This window comes from Palaemon carinicauda, chromosome 17 (genome assembly GCF_036898095.1).
Source record: "Palaemon carinicauda isolate YSFRI2023 chromosome 17, ASM3689809v2, whole genome shotgun sequence".
Lineage (NCBI taxonomy): Eukaryota > Metazoa > Arthropoda > Malacostraca > Decapoda > Palaemonidae > Palaemon > Palaemon carinicauda.
The window spans coordinates 90,259,571-90,267,070 of record NC_090741.1 but is presented as its reverse complement, the minus strand read 5'-3'; the positions used below and the strand labels follow the sequence as shown (position 1 = coordinate 90,267,070).

Genomic DNA, 7,500 nt, shown 5'->3' with positions numbered 1-7,500 from the left:
CAAGGCTCCCTATTCTCCAGTTTCGTAAGTGTGCCTGGCGCCAATCCTGGCGCCATCTGTATTCCTTGTAGAGTACACGAGGTGCTACAGATACTGTATGTAGGGAGGGGTACTACAGCCCTTTCATAGAAAGGGAAGGGCGGGTCCATCAGGACGACATGGCCATCTCACCCAAAAATAGATTTTTCGCTTCGCTCAAAATCCGTTTTCTGGGCTCAAGCCATGTCGTCTTGATGGAAGTATACCAGAGCATTACTGTATCTGTGGATTCTCAGAACGTGCCGTACTCCCCGGAGGTAATTTTTCCCCAGTCGACTAGACCTAGAGACCTAAGATGTTACCGTTATACATCTTTTCAACTAACTATAAACCATGTTAGAGCTTCCTGCCCCCTACAGGGAAGAGTCCTACTAGACTCTGGAAAAGTCTCGAAGAGTACATATACCTATGTATGAATACCAGGCAAGGTAATACAGTGGTCTCACCCTATATTAGGTAAGGCATAGTTTGTAAAGAACCACTGCGTCAATATGAAATATCGACCAGTTCTACGCACAATACTTGTATTGGGCAAAGGTTTATATCCGCATAGGAGGAAACTTGTAAAACCGCCCCCATCCCTTTATGGGACGGAGTCCTCCCGTTAAGGGAAAGCATAAACCAATGCAACATCGCTTGCATAAAGGAACAATTCTATTAAAATTATCCCAGATAACGTACATAGAATGAATGCTCAATTATACCAATAAATTGACACAGGTGAAGGAGACGCAAGGTTCTCAAGAACAAGTTTATTGACAAACAATAAATAGACAGGTTAACAAAAAATTATATATATATATATATATATATATATATATATATATATATATATATATATATATATATATATATATATATATATATATATAAGAAGAGGATAACCCAAAACTTTAAGCATAAGTATGATAATAAACAGAACTTGTTTATCTGAAAGAAAAAACATTAATGCCACTTTGAAGATACCGAGGTATCAAGTCATAAAAGTCTGTATTACAAATCAATCACATTAGCGTTAGAAACGCTCGGCACACATGTCTGCACTTATGCTAGGTTCACCTTTGGAAATGGAACAGTCTACGTGGGCAACTCAGTGCCCTCACTTAGTTTGTAGTACAGTATGTAACTACACACTCACCCTGGAATTAATCGTCCCAATTAAGACCACTGTTCCTCGCAGAGTTAAACAGTAGGGTTAAAGACGCGACCCACTGCTACCACAGATCTCTTTAGTTCCTCTACTTGCTTCGCATAGTGGCGAGAGAACACTCTGGAAGACTTCCAGCCAGTGTATGAACGGAGATGTTCAAAATCCATACAATTAAAGAAATTTAAGGATGAGGCAACTTTCCTCGGATCGTGACCTGCGGGTGTACTGTCAGGATCCGCTCTGCGAATAAAATACGTGATTTTCGCTCTGAGTTGATTCAGAGATAAATTTGAGCCTGATGTTTCTCCCCTAAATAGTTGACCACCCTTGAAGTCTGAAGTTCTACGAAGATAGACCTTTAGGCATTCTACTGGACATAGAGATGCATCTTCTTTCAGAGGGCAGATTCTCCAGGGACCCCACCTGTTGGTGAGTAACTCATTCTTGGCGAGAAACGTAGGATCCGGAAACAGGTTCAGTTCTCCCCCATCCAGGAACTGAACACGACCTGCCTCTCTCGAGAGGGCTACAATCTCACTAACCCTGGCCCCAGACGCGAGTGCAAATAGGAAAATAACTTTTTGTGTCAAATCCTTTAACGCACACTCCTCATTGCTCAACAGAGAAGCGAAATGAAGAACTTTGTCTAATGACCATGAAATTGGCTTTGGAGGTGCTGAAGGTCTGAGCCTAGCGCAGGCTTTCGCAACTTTATTAAAGATCTCCTTACCTAGGTCGACCTGGAAGGCATATAGAATGGGTCTTGTCAAAGCAGACTTACACGCTGAAATCGTGTTAGCTGCCAACCCTTGACCATGGAGGTGGATGAAGAAAGATAAGCAGAATTCTGTCGAGATTTCCTGCGGATTCTTCGCCTTGACAAAGGCCACCCATTTTCTCCAAGATGACTCATATTGCCTTCTAGTAGATTTGCATTTATATTCCTCTAGGAAGTCTATGCTGGCTTTCGAAATCCCGAAACGCTTTCTCACCGCTAGGGAGAGAAAATCATGAGCTGGAGGGTCAGGGTTTTCTGTAATGAAGCGCAGACAGTCGACTTCTGGACTCGCTGGGTCAGAACTGGATCTGGTAGCGGTACAAACTTCAGCCGTAATTCCAATGCCAGGGGGAACCACACGCTGTTCGGCCACTTGTGGGCCACAATTGCCACTACCACCTTTGATGGATCTCAGTTTGTTGAGGACCCTCAACAGAAGGTTGTGAGGAGGGAACAGATAAATCCTGGACCATCTGTTCCAGTCGAGGGACATCGCGTCCACTGCTTCTGCTAAGGGGTCCTCGTACGGGGACACGTACAGTGGCAACTTCTTGTAGTCTTTCGTCGCAAAGAGGTCTATCTGCAGTTCTGGGACTTGATTCAGAATGAAGGAGAATGATCCTGCGTCTAAGGACCATTCCGACTCTATCGGTATAAACCTGGATAGAGCGTCCGCTGTCACATTGCGGACTCCTTGAAGGTGAACTGCCGACAGGTACCACTTCTTCTTTTCCGCCAATCGGAAGATGGCCAACATCACCTGGTTAAGAGGTGGTGACCTCGATCCTTGTCGATTCAAGCATCTCACAACTACCTCGCTGTCCATCACCAACCTTATGTTGATCGAGTGACGCTAGGAGACTTTCTTTAAGGTAAGGAGCACTGCCATAGCTTCTAGAAAGTTTATGTGAAAGGTCTTGAATAGCTTGGACCAAGTCCCCTGGACTTTTTTCCGATGAGAGTGACCTCCCCATCCCCCCTTCGAGGCGTCTGAGTGAATCGTCACCGACGGGGGAGGTGGCTGAAGAAGAACCGACTTCTTTAGATGTCTGGCTTGGGACCAAGGCCTGAGAAGAGTACATAGCCGAAGCGGAACTGGTCTTCTCAGATCTCTTCGCGTGTTTGATGCATAACTTCTTCAAACTCCGGTTGCATCCTTTAGCTGTGCTCTTAGCACTGGGTCTGTCACCGAAGCAAACTAGAGAGAGCCCAGTACCCTCTCCTGTTCGCGTCTTGATATCCTTTCGGAATCTAGAAGTCTCTTGACAGAACCCGCTATCTCCTTCCTTTTCTTCGCCGGGATGGAGAAACGGTGTGACATTAGGTCCCAGTGGATTCCTAGCCACTGGAACTTTTGAGATGGAGAAAATCGAGACTTTTTTCTGTTGATCTTGAAGCCTAGGTACTCTAGGAACTGGATCACTTGACTGGAAGCTTGCAAGCATTCTGTCTCGGATGCTGCCCACACCAGCCAGTTGTCCAGGTAGGCTACTACCTGAATACCCTTTAGGCGTAATTGTTTTAGAGCTACGCTCGCAAGCTTCGTGAAAATCCTTGGGGCTATATTTAGCCCGAATGGCATGGCTCTGAAGGCGTATAGTCTTCGTTGTAGCCTAAACCCTAGGTAGGGGGAGAGTCGACGGTTGATTGGAACGTACCAATAGGCGTCTGACAAGTCTATAGAGACGGAATATGCCCTCTTGGGCAGTAAGGTCCTTATGTGTTGCAGTGTTAGCATCTTGAATTTGCAATTCACTATGATTTTGTTGAGTGGCGACAAGTCCAGAATGACTCTGAGCTTTTCCGAGTCTTTCTTGGGAACACAAAACAGCCTCCCTTGGAATTTGATGGACTTCACCCTTCGGATCACTTTTCTCTCCAACAGTTCTTGAATGTACTCCTCCAGAACGGGGGTGGAGTGTTGGAAAAACCGAGGGCACGGGGGTGGAGTGCTGTACCAGCTCCAGCCCAGTCCATTCTTGAGTAGGCTGTGGGCCCAGGGATCAAAGGTCCACCGATCCCGAAAATTCTGAAGTCTCCCTCCTAACGTCATCATCTCACTTGGACTGCCGTCATGAGGTCTTGCCTCCCTGACCGCGACCACCCCTGAATCCCCTTCCCCTTGAGGGGCGCCTAGACGAGCCTCTGGTTGCTCCTCCAGGCTTTGCTCGAAAGGAAGTAGACTGCCCTTCGAACGTTGGGGTGAATGCCGTGGACTGTGTCGACACAGCCTGGTGTACCCACTGGAAGGTGGTCGGGGTTTATGCCACCATCTGGGGCACTGAAGGCAATGGCAATTGCAGTTGCTGTTGCTGTCTAAGAGGCTTGGCTGGCCGAGACGGTAGCCTAGTCCTCATAGTCTTCCTCTTTGGTTGAGGACCCTCATCCGGGGAAGACTTTCTTTTAATAGCCAGGCCCCACTTCTGGAGAAGGTTTCTATTCTCCAAGGCGGCCTTATCAACAACTTCTTTGACCAATTCGCTAGGGAAAAGGTCTTTGCCCCAAATGTTGGAGGAGATTAGTTTCCTTGGCTCGTGCCTCACCGTAGCCGAGGTGAACACGAACTCCCTACATGCTCTCCTCGCCTTGACGAAGCCATAAAGATCCTTCGTCACTGTGGCCAGATGAGTCTTGGCCACTACCATGAACATTTCATGGACATTGGGGTCACTTGCCATCGTCTCAAGAGTAGTCTGAAGAGACATTGAGGCAGCCAGTCTTTCTTTTGTCTCGAGCTCTCTCCGCAAAAGAAAGTCAGAGAGCTTAGGGAGGTCCTCGCAGAACTGACGTCCGGCAATATCAGCCTCCAACTTCCCAACTGAGAAGGTAAGATGGACGTCCTTCCAGTCTTTGTGGTCCATAGGCAGGGCCAGCGACAAGGGTTTACACTCCTCCAGGGAGGGGCAAGGCTTGCCGGCCTCGACTGCTTTTATTACAGCCGCAAACCCTTTCTGTAAAAAGGGGAAGGCTCTAGCAGGAGAGGACACAAAGGAAAGGAGCTTCTTACTCAATACAGCTACCTTTGAGTTCGAGAAGCCCCTCTCTTTCATGGAGGATGAAAGCAAAGCTTGAGCCTTAGCATGGTCCATCATTATGACCTCCTTCGGCTCTGTCTCCTCCTTTGAAGCTGGTTCCCTCCTCAGCCGGACATAACAGTCCGGATATGACGCCTTGCTGGGCCAGAATTCCACCTCCTCTAGGGGAACTGAACCCAACTTATCCGAGATGACGATCTTTCCAGTTGTCATCGGCATGTACTCAGCATACCTCCATGGGGTTACCATCTAAGCACAAGGGAAGGTCTTTTACATTGAGCCTTTTCTGGGGCCCATGTGATGCTGCAAGGCTCTGCATCCGCAGTTCCATTGCAGCCGCCTTCTCCTGATTCTCCTTCTGCATATGTTGGATCATTCCAACAATGGAGGAGAGGGCCTGTCCCAGCTCTACTGGGAGAGCGGACGATGTTGAGGGAATAGGCTCCGGGATCTGAACCGGAGTAGCCGACACCTCGTCGGCCTCTTCCTCTACAACGTCTGGGGCTATAACTTCATCCTGGGCTTCTGCCAGGAGGTCCTCCTCCAGACGCTCGTCCACGTCAGACATCCTGTCATCCAACTGGATGTCTTGCATAGCGACCGCGACTTCAGCATCCACCTGGATCTGAACTTGGGGGATCTCTTCTTGAGGCTGGGGAATCACTGCATCAGCTGATGCCCTAGGGAAAAGATACGCCCTCATCTTCTCACTTGGAAGATAAGGTCCAGAGGTGTTCTGGAAGCCCCTTACCCAGGTACGAAGCTTCTCCCTTGCTATATCCCTTGATTCCGCCGTCCTAGGGGAATCAAAGGCCTCAGTAATCAGGTTAGTGCACACAGTACATACCTGAGGGTCCCAATATTGGAGATCACCCTTGGAGACAGCGCATGCTGCGTGCCTCCAAAAACTCATGTCCACAGAGGTTCTTACTGTGGACGTTGCAGAAAACACTTCCGCACTTCGGAGGGTCCTCCTGTAAAGATAAGAAATTTCCATGAGTATCAAGTGAACTATGTATCACTGGATATGCATAGTTTAGCATAACAATTCAGAAAGGAAAGACACACACTTGTGTTTCCTTCACAACCAATTGTTGCAGCCTTCCAGATAATAAAATCGTATGGTTAATCTCTTCTAGAATAACCAATGAAAATTTTCCAGAGGAAACAGGTGTAGCTCACACCTAAGCATGATTTTAAAATTCTGGATAATAGGCAAGAAAGAACTCACTTTCTTATCTGTAAGGCAACAGCAAAGGGCTCTGCAAGACAACACAAAAGTGTTAGAACACACAGTGCTGTACCAAAATTTGTACTATAGTTTTCCTCTTACAGTATATGTTATACAGAAGAATACTGGTACAGTATAGAAGGTTATGTGCCGGCCGGCACTTGCCGGCCGGCACACACCATAACTAGCTTTAAAGTATACTACTTAACAGCTATAAGGCGGCAGAACGCTGGTTCAAATGTGCCGGCCGACAGTAACTGCCGGCCGGCAACTGCCAGTGTCGGCCGGCAATCATTGCCGGCCGGCAACTACACAAGGTAGTACCCGGCAGCCGGCCACTGCTCATAGCGATCGGCAGACAAGGGCTGACATTAGCCGGCCGGCAAAGGTAAACAACCGATGCCGGCAAAGGTAAACAACCGATACCGGCCGGCAGCAAAAGAACCAGAGGACTACGACTGCCCGGCTGCCGGGTCGGGTACAGCACTAAAAGAAAAACAGAATGGATGCTGGGATAAGAGCGTACACTACCTCCAAGCCCGGCAATCCGAAAGAGTGCATATAAGGAAGGGGAGAATCTAATTCAGGCTTCCTGACCAATGCCGTCTGGTTCTACAGGCAGGCATGGATGAGGGACCAAGGGAGGTCCGGGCAGCACTCAAAGCAGAAGACTGCCGGCCGGCAAGGGACTGAGTCAATTCCACATCCTAACCTATCCTAGGTCCAGATGTAGAATGACGTACAGTACTGTAATGGCTAGGCCATTACGGAGATAGAGGGGGAAGGGACAAAAGATGGTCCTACCAACATTGCTTTAGTGAAGGATCACCCGCAGCCAAGAAAACTCATCTTAGCCTAAGGGAGATCCAAGGAGGGAGGCCAGCAATACTTGCCAGCTCCCAGAGAACCAAAGCAAGGAAGGTGTTGCTACTCCCAGGGAAAGAATCTTATCCTCCCCCGAGAACAGCAACAAGGACTAGTCTGCTAGATCACAAAAGAAGGAATCATCTCGTACAGAAACCTTCGGTAGTGACCTATGGGGGCTAAGCCTCCTATGTCTGTGTCAGGCCAGCGAGGGAGACTCTACCCCAAGCCAGACAAACACAGACTCAGACCAAAAACTCTGTTGTTCTGTCCCTCTCTGAAACCAGACTTACTGGAACAGGAAGGTACAGTAACACCCCAGTATAGTTTTATCGAAAGTTAATTCAGATAAAGCACTTAGGGATAAGCCCAAGGCTTCAACAGAGGGAAAGGGATTGCATAC

At 48.0% G+C, this 7,500-nt stretch overlaps 1 protein-coding gene across 1 annotated transcript in view; it reads left to right on the top strand.

Annotated features, from left to right (window-relative positions):
• Positions 1-7,500, top strand: part of LOC137656138 (thrombospondin type-1 domain-containing protein 7B-like) — an 82,428-nt gene that overhangs the window by 16,625 nt on the left and 58,303 nt on the right.